The sequence below is a fragment of the Crinia signifera genome, chromosome 8 (assembly GCF_055691185.1).
Source record: "Crinia signifera chromosome 8, ASM5569118v1, whole genome shotgun sequence".
Classification (NCBI taxonomy): domain Eukaryota; kingdom Metazoa; phylum Chordata; class Amphibia; order Anura; family Myobatrachidae; genus Crinia; species Crinia signifera.
In genome coordinates this window covers 127,848,672-127,870,645 of record NC_139224.1, presented here as the reverse complement: position 1 = coordinate 127,870,645, position 21,974 = coordinate 127,848,672, and the positions used below count along the sequence as shown (strand labels likewise).

The window sequence follows — 21,974 nt, the reverse complement described above, 5'->3', positions numbered from 1 at the left end:
CAGGTAATAGCATACATGGGGGAAGGTAATAACATACATTGGGGAGGAGCAGGCAATAACATACACAGAGTGGGGGCAGGTAACAGCATACACTGGGGGGGGGGTGGTAATAACATACACTGGGGAGGAGCAGGTAATAACATACACAGAGTGGGGGCAGGTAACAGCATACACTGGGGGGGCAGGTAATAGCATACACTGGGGAGGGGGCAGGTAATAGCATACTCTGCGGGGCCGGTAATAGCATACACTGGGGGGCAGGTAATACCATACACTGGTGTGGACTTAGGTAATAGATACACTGTAGTGGGGGCAGGTAATAGCATACAAGGGGTGGGGGCAGGTAACAACAATTCACACACATACAATACACATACTAGATACATACAAAAACACAGGTAGAGCATACACACACACAATACAGCACTAACCATGGAGCAGATTTATTAAGCCTTACCAAGAGATAAATGTAAGGGTGATAACGAGAGATAACCGTCCAGCCAATCACCTGCTAACTGCCATGTTACATGCTGTGTTAGTAAGGAGCTGATTGGCTGGACGTTTATCTCTCTTTATCACCCTTGCATTTATCTCTTGTTAAGGCTTAATACATCTTACCCCATGAGAGAAGTGGACAGGATGAGATCCTGGGTGAAATGTAATAGGATGAGAGATTCAGAAAGTGAGAGATTTGGTAAGAAATCTCCAGGTTTTTTAAAGCGGCAATCATTTACACTGCAAAATCACACTGGTTTTGCAGTGTAAATGATTGCCGCTTTAAAAAAACTGGAGATTTCTTACTGATTTCTTCACTTTCTGAATCTCTCATCCTATTACATTTCACCTGAGTCTGCTTCTGCTGGTGCTCCAACTGCTCTTTAGCTCCCTCTGCTGCTGCCAGAACGCTCTGCTGGCCCTGAAGCTCTGTATGAGCAATAGCAGCAGTGCTCCCGTTGTACCACGCAGGAGGCTCAGAATGGGCTCTGCAGAGACGGAGACATCCTAAGAGATGGGGGGCCTGGGGTTACATACCCCCTGGAACCCCCCTTAATCTGGCTCTGATCTTAGAGAGATGTATTTATGTTTACTAAATAGTGCAGTGGTTCTCAACCTCCATCCTCAAATACCCCAAAAGTGCCTATTTTGCAGGTCTCAACACAGAATCACAGGTGAAATAATTAGCTCCACCTGTGATCTTTTAAAATGTGTCAGTGAATAATGAGTGCACCTGTGCACCTGCCAGGTGACCTGGAAAACGTGCGCTGTTGGGGGTACTTGAGGCCCGAGGTTGAGAAACACTGAATTAAGGGCCCCATACATTAGCAATTAATTGTGACAATTTTCAGATATGGAGATGATTGCCACAATTAATTTTAGATGTGTGGGCTCCCCCTTTTGGCAATCCCAATCAAAATCGCCAATCGATTGCTTAATCAGGTTTTTAAACATGTTTAATATTCTGGTATTATCTGCAGATCTTTTTTATATGTGTGGGCATTCCCAATTCGTCGTCTTCATGTATTTACATTATGAACAGCTGAAATGACAATCGATTGGGGCAATTTCCAGATATGAAGATGCAATCTTAAGATGGAAAAATCTGCCGATCACTGAAATAAATCTGTAATGTGTGGGCAAAGTCAGATAGATTGTAAAATCCATTTATCTGGCCAAAATATCCCTATATCTGAAAATCCATAAATTGTGATTGCTGATGTATGGGGCCCATTAGAGTACCAAAAAGACTCAGGTATTTTTTTTTTAACAATAATTTGTTATCTTTTAGGGAGAAGCTCCAAACCTGATAAATAACTTGGAACAATTAGCCTGTGAAGTAAGTAAAAATATAATACTGTTTTTAACAAAAAACATTATTTAACCCCTTCACGACATTTGACGTATATATACGTCATGGTCGGGAAGTACTTCCCGACACATGACGTATATATACGTCATGACTTCAAACTGTCACTGCGTCTAGAGACGCAGTGACAGAGGGACGATGTCTGCTGTCCCCGACAGCAGACATCCCCCCTCGCCGCCCGGGGGGGGGCAGGGATGCCTCCCCCGGTCGGCGAACGCTGTGATTGGCTGTTCAAATCTGAACAGCCATTCACAGCGTTTCCTGTGTTACCGGCGGCTAAGCCGCTCGGTAACACAGGGATCGGTGGTGATCGGTGCTGTCAAGTACAGCACCGATCACCACCGATGTGCAGCCCCCCCTCGAACCCGCCGGGCACTCACCCGGCAGCAGCAGCAGCTCCCCCGGCTCCCCCGGAGCGTCTGGAGCGCACGCAGCGCTGCCCTCCTCCCCCCTCCCCCCCGCAGCAGCAGCAGCAGCATCAAGCTGCAAAAAAAGTTAAAAATTAAATATGCACTGAAAAAATATATTTATATATATATATATATATATATATATATATATACACACACATATATATATATATATATATATATATATATATATGTGTGTGTATATATATGTATATATATATATATATATATATATATACACACATATATATATATATATATATATATATATATATATATATATATGTGTGTGTGTGTGTGTGTGTATATACCGCACCGATTACCACCGATCGCCAGCCCCCCCCCCCCTCCCACCCGGCAGCCCCCCTCACTCCCACCCACCCGGCTGCCGCAGCGCCAGCACCCCTCCCACCCCCCCGCCAGCCGCAGCGCCAGCCCCCCTCCCAAAGCTGGTGACTAAAATGGGGTCACTTGTGGGGGGGTTCCACTGTATTGGTGCTTCGGGGGTCTTGCTAATGCGACATAGCACCCACCATTCATTCCACCACCAAATATCACTCCTTCCCTTCTGAGTCCTGCCATGCACCCAACTGGTATTTTTTGGTCACATGTGAGGCATTGCCGTACTCGGGAGAAATTGGGGCACAGATTTTGGGGTGCTTTGTCTCCTTCATTCCTTGTGAAAATGAAAAATTTTGAGCCAGAACTGCATTTTTCTGTAAAAAATTAAATTTTTTACAGAAAAATGCAGTTCTGGCTCAAAATTTTTCATTTTCACAAGGAATGAAGGAGACAAAGCACCCCAAAATCTGTGCCCCAATTTCTCCCGAGTACGGCAATGCCTCACATGTGACCAAAAAATACCAGTTGGGTGCATGGCAGGACTCAGAAGGGAAGGAGTGATATTTGGATTTTGCAGCACAGATTCTGGTTGAATGACCCCCGAAGCACCCATACAGTGGAACCCCTCCACAAGTGACCCCATTTTGCAAACTACACCCTTCAGGGAATTCATCAAGGGGTATAGTGTACATTTCAAACCCCCAGGGGTTTCACCAATTTTGATACAACTGAGCTGTGAAAATGAAAAATTAATTTTTTTCATTTTCACTGCCCAGTTGTACCACAATTGGTGAAACCCCTGGGGGTTTGAAATGTACACTATACCCCTAGATGAATTCCCTGAAGGGTGTAGTTTGCAAAATGGGGTCACTTGTGGGGGGGTTCCTAACTTTTAGCATCTTATGGTGCCTAGAAACCTACATGGTGCCTAAAAAATAATCTCATAAAAAGGAGGCTCCAAAATCAAGTAGGTGCTCCTTCTATTATGAAGCCGGTGGTTTGGTCACCGTGCACACTAGGGCCACATATAGGATATTTATGAAAACCAAAGAATTGGGGGAATCAATTTTTAGTCACATTTCTCTAGTAAAATCTACTGTGTTCCTTAGAAAAATGTATTAATATTGCAAATCTGCAAAAAAAATGAAATTTTGAAATTTCACCTACACTTTGTTTTAATTCCTGTGAAACACCTAAAGGGTTAACAAACTTCCAAAATGCTGTTTTGAATACTGTGAGGGGTGCAGTTTTTGAAATGGCATCATTTATGGGGGTGTCTCACATACAAGTCACTCAAAGTCACATCATAACTGACCTGGTCCCTAAAAAAATCAGTGTTTGAAATTTTCTTCAAAATTTGAGAATTTGCTATTCATATTTGAAGCCTCCTAGTGTCCAAAAAAATGAAAAGGAGGTTGAAATAATGATTGCAACATAAAGTAGACATATGGTCTTTGTTAGCTATTAACTATTTTGAGTGGTATGTTTATTTGTCTCACAAGCAGAAAATGTGACATTTTGCAAATTGCAAAATTTTCCATTTTTTCACGACATTTTGGTATTTTTCACAAAAAAACACAGACTGTATCGACCAAAGTTTACCACTAACTTGAAGTACAATGTGTCACGAGAAAACAATCTCAAAATCACTGGGATAAGTAAAAGCAAAAAAAAGTTATCCCCACTTAAGTGAGACATGTCAGATTTGAAAAAAAGGGCTCTGTCATGAAGGCACAAACTGGCTCTGTCATGAAGGGGTTAACAAAATGGGTTTAGTCAAAGGTCCCCAAACTCTGCCATAACAATCCAGGTTTTAAATATATCCATACTTGGCCACAGGTGACTTAATTAATAGCTATTGTAAGTCAATATGATTTAACCATCTGTGCTCAAGCATGAATATCTTTAAAACCTGGATTATAATAATGGGAACCTCTAATATTAGTGAATTATTTTTCATGTTCAGACGCGTAATTAGGGTTTTTGTCATCAAGGGCAAAGTGAAAAATTTCCCCTCCCCCTAAAAAAAACAAAAAACACTTTAGAGCAGGGGTCTCCAAAGCCCTTGGAGCTGTTCTCCATCGCCCATTAACTGGGGGGACAGGTTGGGGGGAGGGGTGGCAGGGATGCAGGTGCTGAAAGGGTTGGGGGAAGAACAGAGCCAGCCAGCTCCGCCATTGCAGCCAGGAGGTGAGAATAGATGTCAGGAGGCTGCAGCTGCAGTACACAGCTGGTGCTCAGCCTCACAAAGGCAGGAAGTGAGGTTACTTTCTGCCTGAGGTGGCTGAGCACTGACAAGAGCAGAGGAAGCCAGGCCGAGCTCATGGAGTGTCAAGGCCCTTTCCCAGCAGCCACACAGGCTTAAGGTAAGGGCTGTATGAGGGGAATGGGGAGTTTGAGGCTAATAATACCCCTTTTATACCAAAAAGGCCGGGTCGCACCCGGGTTTTTGGACCCAGCTTCAAGCCGGGTGCATCCCGCCGTTTGTTATCTTTTACACAGAAGCCTGCCGATGACCTGGGTTTTTGCAGCGGTGTAAAAGGGGTATTATACTGCTATGGGGGAGGATCGACACCTATGGGGAGCAGGGGGCTAATGACACTGCTATAGGGTGGCAAGACCTTTGAAAAGTGAGAACCCAGGGGGATGTGACACTATTCTGGTGAGGGGGAGACATGGGGGGATGGCAGTGGATAACTTCTATTATGGGGGAGGGTAGGAGGCAAAGACACATGGAAAAGAGGGGTCAAAGGTGCTAATGACACTGCTATGGGTGGGAGGTTGAGATACATGGAGAGTGGGGGCTCAGACTGCTTATAGCAAGCTATGAAGGAGGGTCATAGACATATGCCCAGAAGGAGGATTTGCCTTTGTGCCCAGGCACATTCTAATGTCGCACACTACACAAATGTTTAGAGTTCAATCAGACCTAGCCAATGACGCACAGTATGCACTACGCGGTCACACGGTACGTACACCCTCTCAGCCTGGCTCCCATTGTGACAGTGCTTGCCATAAGTGATTCCTAACCCACCAATGGAGCTGACCCCTGCATACCAGGAGAAGGTACAAGGGTGAGATATGGAAAGGGGGAGCAATGTGTAAAGGAATATGGAAGCTGTGAGTAAGAGATGGAAGGTGGTGAGAGGTACAGGTGTGGGAGATGGAAGCTGTGAGTAAGAGATGGAAGGTGGAGAGAGGTACAGATGTGGGAGATGGAAGGTGGAGAGAGGTACAGGTGTGGGAGATGGAAGATGGAGAGAGGTACAGGTGTGGGAGATGGAAGGCTGGAGTAAGAGATGGAAGGTGGAGAGAGGTAAAGGTGTGGGAGATGGAAGGCTGGAGTAAGAGAGGGAAGGTGGAGAGAGGTACAGGTGTGGGAGATGGAAGGCTGGAGTAAGAGATGGAAGGTAGAGAGAGTCAAATATAAGTCAGTCTCCAGGCACACAGGACGAAGACAGAGTGGGCGGCTGATGTCATATGAAGTCAACCAGCCGCTTTCAGCGGGCATCGGCCTGCCCATGTACCCATGGCAACGCCCAGCGTTTTCATGGTGACGCCCATGAAATTCTGAGCTTTCCCATGTCCCAGCACCACCACTGCCCCTTATATCCCTCCCGTCTGTGTCTGGTCCGGCGACAATACATCGCTGAGGCCATTCACAGTCAGGGTTTCAGTTGCGCAGGGGCCGAATACAGTTCACAGCGAGTGGACCAGAATCGGCCCCTCAGTGTAAAGGGTTAACAAGTCCCTATGACCCGGTGCGCTGCACTGCAGCTGCGTACTGTGATGTTGCCGGTCTAGAAACCCCTCTGAACGAGATCCCGGTTGGACCTGTACACAAAATCCTGAGTGCAACCTGGCTTTTAATCTGAAAGGGGTAATAGTCTATAGACCAGTATACATTATAATTCATATTAATGACCATATGGATATGTAACATTGATGTCTGCTTAAGATCCTTTCTACATTCTTTGATTTTATTGAATATTTTATTCTATTTATATAGATTAGAAAAGCAGAACTGAATTACACAAATATCATACAGATTTTGGTAAGATTTGTATTGCCTTTTATTGTGCTAGTTTTATATTTATTTAATATTCAATAGGCTTTTTAATGCACAGTTGATAGTTTGATAAGCAGGAATACTAGTACTTTATTTTAGCAAACATGTTTATTTTGTTCCATAGTAATATTGGTTACAGACAGTTGTTTTGCTGATATTTTATAAGCTTCATCTTTTATCCTTGCTTTTATTTTAGCAGATTATTCTGCAGGGTAGGATTTATTAGCCTGATACTGCTGGACCACCTCCACAGTCTATAACAACAGACATACAGATAGTGGTAGATGCTCAATTAGTTCAGTAATACCACTCAGGTGCATGCAAGGGAGGGGTTAATACTGGTTAAGTAAAACAAGACATTTTTTCCCCCAGCACACTGAGTGGTATTAGTAACCAATCTTGAACACTACATGATAATAGAATTCAGAGATATTGGTTACATATACCTGCGCAGGTGTATGCTATGCTCTCAAGCCACGTCAAGGCTTCTCTGTATATTGGGGGTCCCTGGCACTATATCTAGGTGCAGGGTGCGGCACCCCAAAAACTGTCATAAGCTAGAAAGTCCAGTGCGGCACGCCAGTGAGATACTATAGTGTTAATAAATATTAGTGATAGGAAGCCAAAGCTATATAGAGAGAGAGATAAAATGAAAAAAATGAGATGTAATTAAATAGTAGAGAGATAGGGCGGTATTCAATGAGGCTGATTCGCCAGGTTTTTATGGCGATTTTGTGCTGTAAGGCGAATTTCTGACTAAAACGGTGAATCACCCTATTCAATGACCAGATGGCGAATACATTTCAAGGTTTTTTTCGCCATGATTCACCGAGTAGCAATCACTATCTTTTTATGGTGAAGTGGAAGGTGAACTTTTAAAATAAAGTGTTTTGTTTTTTACAATTGGTGTAAAAAAATCTGGAATTTTATTCTGAGGAGGGGCATGCTATTTTTATTCATGTGCTGTAAGCACATGACTATATATTTAATTAAAAAAAAAATATATATTTTTTTTTTTACACAGACCAGCCAGCAGGGGGCCGTAGCCGAGCCGCTCATTAGATATTCATATATTCACTTCACCCGATCATTACATATGCATGATCGGGTGTAGTGAATATACCCGGTCCCCTGCTGGCACCCCCGGGGGGCAGCCTGTGCTGCCTGGCACCCGGGGAGCCCACCTCCCCCCCACAAACGTTCTGGGGCAGGCAGGGAGACTTCCATCTCCCTGCCTGTCATCGTCCTCAGGCTCCCTGCGGCGTCCGCCGCAGGAGCTCAAATTCGCCAGTCAGGGGCAGCGAGCCCCTGACTCGTTGAATACCGGAGCCGGCGAGGCTCCGGAACGCAGCGAGCAGTGGCGAATGTGCAGCGAATCCTAAACAGGATTCGCTGCACGTCGCCAGTATTCACATTGAATACCGCCCATTGTGTTAGTGAGTGAAAAATGTTAACAGAATGTAACAGTCTATAACAAATTGACAGAATGCAGTGTATTGTGCATGTGAAGGACGCTTGGCGTAGAAATTTTTTTCCAGCCAGAAGACCGTACAGTTAGCAAGTATGGGTGGGATTTTAAGCAGTAGAATTGTTTTGCAAACAGTACACATAGGGCCTAATTCATGGTAATTCGCTAAATAGCAAATTCAGTCTGGGAACCGCTGTGCAAATGCCTTCGGTAAGTATCACACTCCCAAAGTGCGGGGCGGGCAGGGGGCTGTCCCTTGTGAACACCCCTCATTTTCTGGGCCTGCCTACAAAAATGGTGGGTGCACCCAGAAAAAATGCTAGGCGTATGCAGGTGGGTCAAAACCTGCACAGGGCTGGCGGTTGACGTCACATGACGTCAGCGACTGCCCTGAATTCTGACATTTCATTCTAGACTGACTTATTTGCCAACGGGTTAGTGACCATCGAATGATTTTTTGCCCGTACAGCTGCATGTGAATCAATGTGTATGTGTATACATCCATTCGCATGAAACCACGGGCATTCGCACGACACCCTCTCTCTAAGCAGTGAATGTATGCTACTTAGTGAACCACCTTGAATCAGGCCCATAAGGTGCAGGTTTACCAGGTGTTAGGTTTATTTAACAAGCTAGAACAACAATTAGCATAGAGACACAGGTATATTTATTACATGGTGCATCCTGTAGTGCAAGAGTATAGCATCTGTAATGCGCCAGCCAGTAAAATTGCATACACCCTGGTGGTTAGTGGCAATATTACCTCTTATGTAACGAGTGGTGTTACCATATGTCTGTGTCAGGCACTCCCTCTGTGGGAGACTTAGGGGTAAATTCGGGCACTGGAGGGCGGCAGTTTGTTCCCCCCCCCCGCGCTGCATCACCCAGCAATCCGCCCCCTCCCCCCTCCCTGGGGAGCGTCACGGCGACCTGCATCACCCGCCAAGCTCTCCCCCCCCCCCTGGAACGTCATATCGCGGGACACACCCCCCTCCCCTACTAGGGGAGAATCGCGGCGGCCAGCGCCGCATCGCACGGCAAACCCCCCCCCCGAACGAGGCGGCCCCCCTGGAGCGAGTCCCTGGGTAAATTTAGTAAAACTTTTACAACTGAAAAGGAGGGGGGAGTATCTGTAACCAATCAGAATCTGTAATTTCTCTGTGCAGACTTCTCTCGTTCTCAGTCCTGTTGGCCTGGCTCCTGGCTGCTGCTGCTTCCGGCTGGCTCCTGGCTGTTGCTGGCCTTTCACTTTCACAAAATACAGTAACACTGAGCACTACTAGCAGACAGGGCAGGTCATTCGCCAAGTGTGGAACAGATGACCCGCGCATGCCCAATAAAAGTACAGGTGCCAGAGACTGAGGCCACAGCGCCAGCGGAAGGTACGGCTGTGTGCCTGCGGCCAGTGGTGGAACTACCGTGGGTGCAGGGGGTGCAGCTGCTATGGGGCCCGGCGGCTGGGGGGGCCCGGGCCCCATGGACAGCAAGAAAGCACCCCTGCACCGTGACCGCCAATAAGAAGGGCTTGGGCTGGCTGTCTATGCAGTGAATTAGTCACTGCAGTATGCTGGGCTGGCCGGAGGAGAAGCCTGGCGGGGGAGGACGCCGCCAACGTGCACTGACCCGTGAGATGTACAGTAGTGTCATCATCCTTCTCGCGGGTCTGCAGCAACAGCAACAGCTCCTGCTGCTGGGATTAGTGAGCCCCAGGCCCGGCCACTTGTCTGCCTTGTGGGAGAGAGTCCGTGCACGCTATGCTGCTGCTTGCTCTGCTGTTAGCCCCGGCCCCGGCCGCTGATGTTTACGCAATGATGTGCAGTGTGGTGGTGTGCTGCGGAGAGCAGGCAGGGTGAGTACTCGGTGGGTGCAGAGGACACATACCATGTACACAGCGGCACATTTACTGGGTATCGGGGTGGGGGTGGGTAATTAAAAGGTACACAGCGGCACCTGGATGTAATGGGGGTAAAATAGCAGTAATGGGGGTAAAATGGCAGAGCCCAAACTCTCACTCCACCTGTCTCTCTGCCCCTAGTCTTCATCCTCTCCTCTCTTCCTCCCTCTCTCTTTCCTCCATCTCCTCTCTCTCTCTCTCTCTCTGGCAGTCTTCAACCCCTCTCCCTTACCTGTGCTCTCTCTCTCTCTCTCTCTAACCCTGTCTCATCCCGACAGCCTCTCTGTCAGTCTTTCTCCCCAACTCTACCTGGCACTGTTTCTCTCCCGACACACTCTCTTGCTCTTCTGGCGCCCCTCCCCCCCCCCATGGGCACTACAGTGCCCATGGGGGGGGCCCGTCCAAGATTTTGCTATGGGGCCCACATCGTTCTAGTTACGCCTCTGCCTGTGGCCCCAGGCTATGTGAGCACACAAGTGTGGTACAGGGGTCCGACAGTCAGGATCCCGACAGTCATTAGCCCGACGTCGGGATCCCGACTGGCCGGACTCAGACAGCATGGTGAGCGCATCAAAGCTCCTTGCGGGCACGCGAGCCACCTATTCTATTCTCCCTCTATGGGGGTCGTGGACCCCACGAGGGAAAATAGCCGACGGCCGTAGGGAACCCGGCTGTCGATGTTTTGAAAGCCGGGATCTCGACGTCGGGTAAATGCCTGTCGGGATCCAGACTGCCGGGACCCTGTCCGGCACCCGCACACACAGCCTAGACAGCTCTGAGCACCGAGCAGCAGGGCGCACACACAGTAGTTGGCATTGGCACACAGTGAGTCAGTCATACTCGTAATGAATGGTGCCCAGTAGACGCCCGGGCTGGGAGGGTCACTGACAGGCCAGCTAGTACAGGTGGCGGCCGTGCCGGCGCATGTAAGCTCTGGGGCCCTTCAGATCCCTTCTCTCTCCCCCCTTTTCTCTCTCTCCCCCCCCCCCCTCTCTCTCACACTCCCCCCTCTCTCTTTCCCCCTCTCTCTTTCTCTCTCTCTCTCTCCCCCCTCTCATTCTCTCCCACCTTTGTTTCACCCTCTTGCCACTGTCTCTATTTCCCTTGCCTCTCTCCCTCCATGTACTTCTCTACTCAATAAAATGACATATGAATATTGAATATGGTGTATTTTTTGGGCATAACAGCAAAAAAGTATAAAAAATTGAACATTTACATTAATTTTGTCTTTTACTTTTTAGAATAAAACAGAATGTGTCCTTGAGGGAGCTTTGAATGTTAAAGTACCAGTGGTAAGATACAGTATTATAGCAAAGCTTTGTTTTCCTTACTACAGCACATCATTTGGACTGTTCTTGTAACAACATTCCCTAACGTAAAATGTCTATACCTTTACAATACCCTGTGACCTTCGGTGATTGCCTGACTTTGACCTGACCTACTGTAGTTACACATGCCCTGATCCAATCACTCTAAACAGTAACGCAGGATATTTGGTTACAATACAATTATCTGATGGGCTGTACTTAAGGGTACTGGGGGTCTAGCCTAAATAGTGCTATTTTGAAGCTATGTAGAAGAAGCTAGTAGCTACCTTACCAATGGGGCTGATTCAGACCCATTTGGTTGGTCTGTGAATTCACAGTACGACCGATTTTATAGTCCAGCCGCGCATGCGCACAATAAGCTGTGCATGCGCAAACTGTCCGTGTGTACAAAGCCATCGATGGCTTTGTTTGAAAGATGGCTGACAGCCAGTGGCTGATTTGTGGGCGGCTGGCCGCTGATTTCTTGGATTGCCCCTACTGAAGCATTGCCTGGCCATTGGGGAGGCCACTGACGTCAGAGCCATCACAGCGCTGAGAAGTCTAGAATCGGCAGCAGGATCACATAGAATCCCATTCAGCGCTACCAGAGGCTGTCCGATACATCAGATCTTACGTGACACATGTCCAGTCTCCGATGCACACTGGATTGTGTGTCAAATTTATGAAGACCCACATACGAATTGCCACTTTTCATCTGATTTCTAGGCTAGATCCATTGGATTCTAATGAAAAGGGGCCAAATTACAGTAGTCTAGTGTAAGGCCAGCTTTACACTGGCCCTGCTGACAGCATCGGGCTGGGTGGTGCTCAAGTAGCGACTTTATTTAAGTCTAGGGTTTTTCAGCTTTAAACATTCTTTTTCATCAATCCGTGCCCATTGGTATTCAATGTCAATCAGCAGAGACCCCTTTAGAATTGCTGATTGACATTGAATGCCAGTGGGCACGGACGTCAAAACCATCTGATCTCCTAAACTTTGTTCCACTGAGTTTATAAAGAACCCGACTCACAGCATGCTGAGGACTTATAACCGTATTGCCACAGAGAGGCAGAGGGATCTGCAAACAGCGGCAATAAGACTGCACCACACGAGTGTCCGCCCCCAGCTGAGTGAGAGCGGACTACTCACAGATGCAGTTACAGTGGGCCTTATTCTGATCGGTGCGGCTGGATCCGAATATGCGGCCAGGACCGTGCGTGCGAAACCCCGCCTTCCATACGGATCACCAACTCCGTCCGTATGCGGTAAGAAGCTGGCCGAACGGACCGCACGTGTATTTTTCACGGAATACGCCTCCTCCATCTCAGGGAACCTCCCCCATCATTCGATGGTCGCAGACCATCGAATGCAGGACCGAGTGCTCCACCAGCTCCCGCAACCTCAGACCACACGGACATTTGTCCGTGCAAAATCAGGGATCTGGGCGGGCAGCTGACATCCGGCGATGTCATATGTCCGCCCCCTACACGTGCGTCATGCCCGCATTACCATACGTACGCCCAGCGTTTGCATGGGAACGCCCATGAAACGCGGGGCATATGCATATGGTAATGAGCCCAAATAGCCCTTTACGCCCCTCTCCACCCCCTGTTCGGAGTGTTCACATATCATGCGGGATTTGGCCGTACGCCCCGCTCGCACATGCGCAGAGACGCCTCTGCACATGCGCAGACACAAAACATCGGCGGGCTGAACGCACACGGACATTACCGCACCGATCAGAATAAGGGCCAGTGAGCGGGTCTCACGCTGCGGTCTGGCTTCCTATACAGCAGCCGCTGTATCCACCAATAACGCTGCCCTCCACCTTTATCTCTATCCAGGATTGTGCTGGACTGTGCTGGTTCGTAAATACAAGTGTAAGGACAGAGGTCCTCAGCTGTAGCAACGTTTAAAACATCACTTTGCGATTAAGCTTAGGAGCTCTGCACGCTAAAAGTACCATCTGATTGCCGGATAAAGAACTTGTGAACAATTAATAACATCTAAAGAGATTCCACCTATATTTACGACCTTAATAGCGGTTCTAAAGGACGGCCGTCCCTTTCCCACTGTTTTCAATGTCTTTTAAATATTAATTATATTATTATTTTAATATTATTATAATTGTTTTTTTATGTGTTATGCTAATAAATTTCTAAAAGTGTTTAAAACCTAAAGTGTCACATGTGCGCTCTCTTAAACAATACTTTTTGTTTAATATTAGGGATGTGCACCGGCCACTTTTCGTGTTTTGTGTTTTGGGTTCTGATTACCTTCAGGTTTTTGGATTTTTTGGGTTTTGGGTTCTGATTTTTTTTTTTAAAGCATAAAAACTGCTAAAATCGCATAATTTGCTCCTACGCTATTATTAACCTCAATAGCATTCATATCCACTCATTTCCGATCTATTCTGAACACCTCACAATATTGTTTTTAGGCCAAAAGGTTGCACGGAAGTAGTTTAGATAACTATGATAAGCGACACAAGTGGGCGGCACAAACACTAGACTGATACGGCACACTTAGCATCCCCCCTAGTTTGATATGGCACACTTAATAGCACCCCTGGACTGATATGGCACACTTAGCATCACCGCTGGACTAATACAGCACACTTGGCAGCACCCCATGAATTATACGGCAAACTTGGCTCACCCCAGGAATTATTTGGCAGACTTGGCTCACCCCTGGACTGATATGGCACACTAAGCATCACACCTGGACTGATACGGCACACTTAGCATCACCCCTGGACTAATACAGCACACTTAGCATCACCCCTGGACTAATACAGCACACTTGGCAGCACCCCATGAATTATACGGAAGACTTGGCTTACCCCAGGAATTATACGGCACAGATGGTGGCTACCCCAACCTGATACAGCACAAGGAATTATACGGCAAAGATCATAAAACAGTCAATTTGCCTTTGGAAGCAGCGTAAGTGCATGAAGGATGCGCTCGAATGGGTTATCAGCACCCAAAGTTTTACGCCACAAGTATGATTGCAAATGGTGGCGTGCTGTGGCTCTTTGGTGCTTGTTGCATTTGCATGAGCCCCAAAGCCGCTCAATGTTCTGTGTGTGTACACCTGTGTCCGGGTCCACAAAGTTATACCTGTGGTTAACTCTTGCATGATGATATCCAGCCTGTTCCAACTGCTCGGTACTGTAGGCCCGCCAGCAATCTGAATAAATTGTTGCACCCGGCTTGATGTAATCATTTAGGGCCGCCATCAGAATGGTGGCATCCCGTTTTGGCACCACTGTAACAAAGTACTGACCACTTTCACATGAAATGCCGCCAAAAATCCATTGCTGAGGCAAACTACGTCCGACATTACTCTTTTGCTTCACAAATAAACTTTCATCAACCTCAACAATCTGCCCAGGACCACCGACACGCCGATGCGGCTACGCCATAAGGTCCATGGTGCAGGCCTCCCGCATCCATCGATTGTACAGGACCTCAATTTTATTTGATAATTGCACCTGTCGCTCACAATAAATCAATCGATGTGAGCGCCTCTGTCCAGGAATATATAAATCTAATCAAGGTCAGGAAGGATAAGCGGCACCCCAGAAACCAATGCACCGCTCTTAGGCTCACCTTCTGACGGCATGCTTTGATATGGCACAGCCACGTGCACTCTTTCACTGTCAAGCGCATAGGGTGCCCGTTAGTACAATTCTGCGGCAGCAGATTATGGTGCTGAAAGAAGAGGACAGTCTCCTCCTCTGTCTTAGGCAAGCTGAACATATTTGTGACAGGTACAGCCATTTCGGACACTTCTCCTGCAGGTCTGAGTGATGCTTCCATTCCTGTCAGTAATTCACCTCAGAATGATTCTGACAGGGAGCAGGAATACTACCTCTGACTGACTATGCAATTTACGTTACCTACGCTAATTCTGAAACCATAGTTACTACTACTGCCGTATCTCTACCTGTCTTGTACCTAGTACTGCCGTATCTACCTGTCGGGTGCCTGGTACAGCTGTATCTTCCATCTGGTGCCCACTGCCAGTGCTACTGCCTACCTAGTAGTTTCTACCTAGGCTGTTATATTTAATTAAAAAATGATACCTGTCCTGCAGTACTGTAACTGTAATAAATAATTCCAGGCTGTTGGTGCCCTGCCAACCAGTACCTACTGCAATATAATTATTATAATATCATTCTGCTGGTGCCTAGTATTGCCGTATCTACCGGCTGGTGCCTACTACTGCCGTATTTACCTGTCTGGTGCCTAGTACTGCCGTATCTGTAATACCTGCCTGCTGGTGCATGCCTACTGATGTATTATAATTGCACTCCAGTGGTGCTGTCCTGTGACATAACTCCACAAAAATAATGGAGATCCAAAATATGGAAGATAAAAAATTAGGGAAAGATGAAGATCCACTTCCTCATAGTTCTGAAGCTGCTGCCACTAGTCATGACATAGACGATGAAATGCCAACAACATTGTCTGCCACGGCCGATGCCCAGTGTGAAAGCAGAGGGCATGTACAATCGAAACCAAAGTTCTGTAGAAGGATTCAAAAAAGTAAATGTAAATTGTTGGAAAAGAAACGTAAACTTGCCAATATGCTATTTATGACACTGAGTGGCAAGGAACGGCTAAGGCCATGTTCTAAGTTCATGACTAGTGGTTCAGCTTCACATGACAATTAAAGTCCTCCTCCTCTTCCCCCTGCCCTATAGTAAATTTAAGAGAGTTAGGCTGACGCCGACTAAAAAAATTCAGAAAACAACTCTGCCTTCTAAAGACATATCCCAAATCCCCAAGGAGAGTCCAAGGGTGTCGGTAGTTGTGATACCGGACCTTCCCATCACTGTACGTTAAGAGATGGCTCTTTCCACCATTTGCAGTACGCCCTCTGCATATGCTGGAAGGATCACCCACAGTCTAGTTCCAGATTTTAATAATGAAGGTGATGTTGTAAACCAGGAGGAGGATATTGATGTAGCTGGCGCTGAGGAGGAAGTTGACGAGGAGGATGCAGAGGTAGTTTGGTTAAATGACGCACCAGGGGGGAATGAGGCAACTGGGGGGAAAAAGTTGTTGTCCATGGGATGAAAAAGCCCATCGTCATGCCTGGGCAGAGGACCAATAAATCCACCTCTACGGGCTGGATTTTTTTTAATCCGAATCCGGACAACAAATGTATTGCCATTTGTAGCTTATGTAAAACTCCAATAAGCAGGGGTAAGGATCTTGCCCACCTAGGGACATCCTCCCTTATATGTCACCTGAACAACCTTCATAAATCAGTGTTTAGTTCAGGAACTGGCGCTAGCAGTCCAGGGACACCTAAATCCCTTGGTCCTTCTTTTGGAGCCAAGCGCCTGAAAAGCTCACCACCAACTCCCTCCTCGTCAAATTTCTTCTCGTTCCGGATCGGGGGGAGTCCTGCCGACCTTGTTACCTGCATGACTGATTCCATAGATTCCTCCATAGGATCCTGCAGCGCTACGCCTACTACTGCCACTGCTGCTGTTGCTGCTGCTGGAAGTCAGTCATCATCCCAGAGGGGAAGTCGTAAAACCGCTACGTCTTTCACTAAGCAATTGACCGTCCAACAGTCGTTTGCCATGAGGATGAAATACTACAGCAGTCATCCTATGGCAAAGCAGATAACTACGGCCTTGACAGCTATGTTGGTGTTAGACGTGCGTCCGGTGTCCGCTATCAGTGGAGTGGGATTTAGACGGTTGATGGAGGTATTGTGTCCCCGGTACCAAATCCTGTCTAGATTCCACTTCACTAGGCAGGCGATACCCAGGATGTACAGGAACCTGAAAAATGCATCTGTTCCCACTGTCCACTTAACTACGGACATGTGGAGAAGTGGATCAGGGCAAACTAAGGACTATATGAAGGACTATATGTCTCTGTAGAGCCAGTTTATACAAGGAGAGATGAATTGCTTTTTTTTTTTTTGTGGGGGCCCAAACAAACCAATCATTCCAGCCACAGTTTTGTAGGCCCTGTCGCTGAAATGATTGGTTTGTTAAAGTGTGCATGTCCTATTTCCGCAACATTAGGGTATGTGGGAGGGCCCAAGGACAATTCCATCTTGCACCTCTTTTTTGACCATTATGTGCTTTGTGGGGACTAGTTTTTAAAACTGCCATCCTGTCTGCCGCTGCAGTGCCACTCCTAGAAGATCCACGTGTTTGTGCCACACAGTTGTGTGGCTAAGCATAGTTATCCAGCTACCTCGGTGCAACCTTTTGCCCTGGAAATGAGTGGAAATTAATGTTATTGAGGTTAATAATAGCGTAGGAGAAAAAAAAATCTGTGATTTTAGCAGTTTTTATGCTTTTAAAAAAAAAATCAGAACCCAAAACCCAAAATGTTTAGGGGTGTTTTGGCAAAACACATTAGAACCCAAAACCTGAAGGTAATCAGAACCCAAAACCCAAAACGCCAAAAGTGGGCGGTGCACATCCCTAGTGACAACGGTGCACTACACCTGTTTGTAGGAGCCGGTTACACTCTCCCTGCTCGCAGGCACTCGTTGCCGGTCACAACACCAGGCCACGCCCCCTGCTTTGCAAACCAACCTGAAGCACCCCCATAGTTACCATGCAGCAAGGAATACATACAGTATATGTATTATATTTAACATTTACTGTATATAACATCGATTGTGTATTTGTCATGTCTGCAATATAATTTACTCTGCTGTATGACAAATATTTTTCTTTTCAGTTGTCAATCTCAAAAACCTTTAATGACTTATTCAGCGATGCTGTGCGCAAGGCTCTCAACAATATCTTGGTAAATATGATGTACAGTAAATCATCTTTCGATACTATACTATAAAGTATTACCTGCCGTCTCTTTAATTGCCTAAATCTGGAATTTTTATAAAGCCATATGAAAAATATCTAATGGTTTTAAGATTGCTCAAAATGGAAAAGTATTGTAAATCCTAAAGATGGACACCAAAACTTCTCTACAACCAAATAAATAGATTGTGGCAGAGATGAGATCATTTCAAAATAGCACTTATTTAAGATACTGTATTACTAGCTGAATATCTGCCGACGGTCACATTGTATGTTTCTATAATTTGAGGAAAAATTTCTTCACAGAAAGGATAGTAGAGAAGTGGAATAGCCTCCCATCAGAGGTGGTAGAATACAGAGTAATTTAACCCTTTGAGTGCCAAGAGAATTTGACAAGAGATGTGTGGAAATTTCCAAGCAAACATTTTTATTCATCATAATGACCTGTAATGTTTACCTTGTATAGGAAATATAATCTTATTTTATTTAACAGTTTTTATTTGAATTTATATAAAAAATGTGAGCGACACTGGCATTATTAGCGCATCTCTCACACAGATGTTGGTACTCAAAGGGTTAAGCATGCATGGGACCAATTTAAAGTGGCTAAGGTGTTGAATAAATATATCTGGAACACTTTATACAAAAGTTATACTAACTTTCACACTTCTTACCAGAATATATGTAGTATATATATTTTTTCAAAATCTACATATAACGATATTGGCATGCAAGCACTACTGTAATTTCATAATCCTCTGAGTTGTTGAGGGTGGGGAGGGCGATTTGTACATTAGGGGCGATGCAAATGTCAAATATACACAATCACAACACAAAAAGGAGCTAAAATAACTTTTGAAGTGTGATGATGTCTAATTATTTTATACAGTTATAATTTATTTTTGTATAGTAGATTTTGTAGTATTAAATAGAAAAAAATATCTTACAGGCTACTGTGACAAAATTGAATTTACTTACGGTTGTTTGCGATGAGGTAAGTGTGAATTAGTAAATATTGCACTGTAAAATATTTGATAATCAATTCAAATATGTAATGTACTGTAATGTAACATTAAGCAATCTGAATCTACAGACAGAAAAGTCTTTTAGGACAATAAAATGTGCTACTGATACCTTCTTTCACATTGCAGCTAATTACCGAGTACAAGCTGGTTTCTTGCCGGTTCCACCCGGTAATTAGTTCGATGTGAAAGGGGTTACCGGTTACAGCTAACCGGTAGCAACAAGGCAATCCAAACTGGGTAAAAAGCAGAGTTCTTACCGGTTTGTTGCCATGTAGCTGTGCAGTGTCAATGGGTTAAACGGGTCGAGCGACCCGTTTCCCGTTCACACTATGGAGGAGGCAGCGCTTGGAGCAGTGCCAGCTCTAAGCACTCCCTCCTTCCCCGGTGACGCTCCGCTGCGCCCCTCATGACGTCAGTGAGCCTGCAATATTGCCTGTTTGCTTCTGCAGTCTGAACAGACCGCACCGGGACTGAAACGTTTAAAGGTCCCGGTGCGACCCTGCATTTGCAGTCTGAAAGCAGTATAAGGTAATGTGGTTATGACCAATGCCCCAAAATTAGATAATATATTAATTCCAGTTCACCCCTTTTCACCAATAGGTCAGACCTGGATAATTGAATATGATTTTAAAACTTGTCACATCAGTTCACACTCGTCGGCTGGACCCAGGTTATTACCAGGTCTTCCCTCTACCAGTGATTGGTGATGACATCACCCCCAAACACTGGTGACCTGGCTCTCAATATGCTTTTAGGATCAGATAACACCATTCACACAGCCAGTAACCTGGGTCAGTGCTGGGTCAGATATTTGGGTAATGTGACCTGGCCAATTTTTATCTGACAATTTCACACCAAACCGCGACCCAGGGTGCCCTGCATTAACAGTTTGTAAGACAAGGGGTGCTACTGGATTTTTTATTTCATGAACTAAACAATGATACAGTGTATCCATTACGAATGAACTGAATAACCCTAAATTAAAGTGATATGTGTATCACTGGAAGTGTTGGTGATGGAACTGCATATACTTCATTAGCCAAACAATATACTGTACATGTAGTTTATCTTTGGAATAGGACAAATAATTAATGGTAGAAATAGAAGAAAAATAAAAGTAAATGTATTTTGTTAAATAATTACATGTTGCTGTACTGCTCTGTATAGCAATTTTGAAATATGTATTGTACAGTATCTGTATGTAATATAGTTGCAGGTTACTAACTCTGGGTGATGGATTACCACATCACAGGTCAGAATGAATGCAGAACCTATTGCAGGGGTGGGCAATAATTTCAGATGGGGGTCTGCTTAACACTTAAATGTACGAGGGCTGCGCTCAGGAAAAGTGGGTGTGGCCATTCAAAAGAGGGTGTGGTCATGCAAATGGGGGTGTCCATTTGCCCCTTAAACACATTATGCAACACAATAGTAGACCCCTTATACTTTCCCCTTACACATTATGCCAGGGCTCGACAAATTTCTTTAAAATCTAGGACCCAGGATGTAGGCGCCAGACAAACTAAAAATAGGGACAGTGCATACACACGCCATAATGTCCATTACATATACCACATGCCGTAATGTCCATTACCCATTATACCAAACATCATAATGCATCATTATGCCACACACTGTAATGCCTTTTACATACCACATGACATAATTACATATTATGCCACATAAGTTTTACCTACATGCTCGTTGTTATGGGTTTCATGCTTGATGCCAGGGGTTAACATGCTCGTTGCCAATAGGGTAACATGCTATACATGGGGTAAAATCTTGTTTCTAGAGGGCTAACCTGCTCTGCCAGGGGGTTAACATGATCTGCCAGTGGTAAATGCTCATTGCCATGGGGTTAACATGCTCTGCAATGCAATACCGGTACAGGACAAGCAGGGTTCCCTAGCAAACTGCCATACTGAGGGGGTCGACAGGGGCAGGAGGATTAAAGCATTGCAGTGGGGGTGGCTGGAAGTTTGGCAGACTAGCCTAGAGCCGGGGTTTCCCAATTCTGTGGTCACAGAATTACTGCCAGGTGTACAGAGCTTCAGAGCAGGGACGGAATTAAAAGAACCGGCCGCTGCACACAGTAATACTCACTGCCGCTCTGAGGGATGACAGGCTGCAGGCATTACACAGGTATCACAGAGGGAGGGTGGCTGGAGCCGCGCTGACATCCGCAGCTTCCCGCTACTTCCTTCCCAGTCATTTTTCCCTCTAATAGTAATGCTCCATACACATTTGTACTAAATGTTTATTTCCCATAAATTGTTTATAAAACTATATTATGTATTCCATTTTAGCTTGGCGGTACAACTCCTGTGATTGGAGGTGGAAATCCTGTGATTGGAGGTGGAAATCCTGTGCCTGTAGGTGGAAATCCTTTGATTGGAGGTGGAAATCCTGTGATTTAAGGTTCGATTTGGTAAGTGAGCTCTGCTGTAGATAGCAATTGATATATATAGGTTGAACATACAGTATGAGTTTTTCATATAAACATGTTCCACTATTGGAATAGCAAAGCTGAACCAGCAGTAATGGATGACAGCAATAAGAGTTGACTGACAGTTCTATCTGGCCAATCTGCACATGTAGGCCAGCTTGTAACTGAAAACTTGCATTAAAAATATAAATAGTCTAAAAAAAGCTAATTAACCTCTATATATTAAAAACACTAAGTTGGTTCTGTTAACAATATTCTCATACAGCGATAACAAAACAGTTTTCATGAAGGTACAAGTACCAGCAAAATAGGTGAAGGCTTCACATGCAAATGCAAGTTT

At 45.6% G+C, this 21,974-nt stretch overlaps 1 long non-coding RNA gene across 1 annotated transcript; it reads left to right on the top strand.

Moving 5' to 3' along the window:
• The first annotated feature begins 1,783 nt into the window (after window positions 1–1,783).
• LOC146027091 (uncharacterized) lies at window positions 1,784–21,616 on the top strand. Its single transcript, XR_014454661.1, has 6 exons — window positions 1,784–1,834; window positions 6,626–6,670; window positions 11,289–11,339; window positions 18,081–18,149; window positions 19,110–19,154; window positions 21,495–21,616. It is a non-coding gene; the product is annotated as an uncharacterized LOC146027091 (long non-coding RNA).
• Window positions 21,617–21,974: the final 358 nt, after the last annotated feature.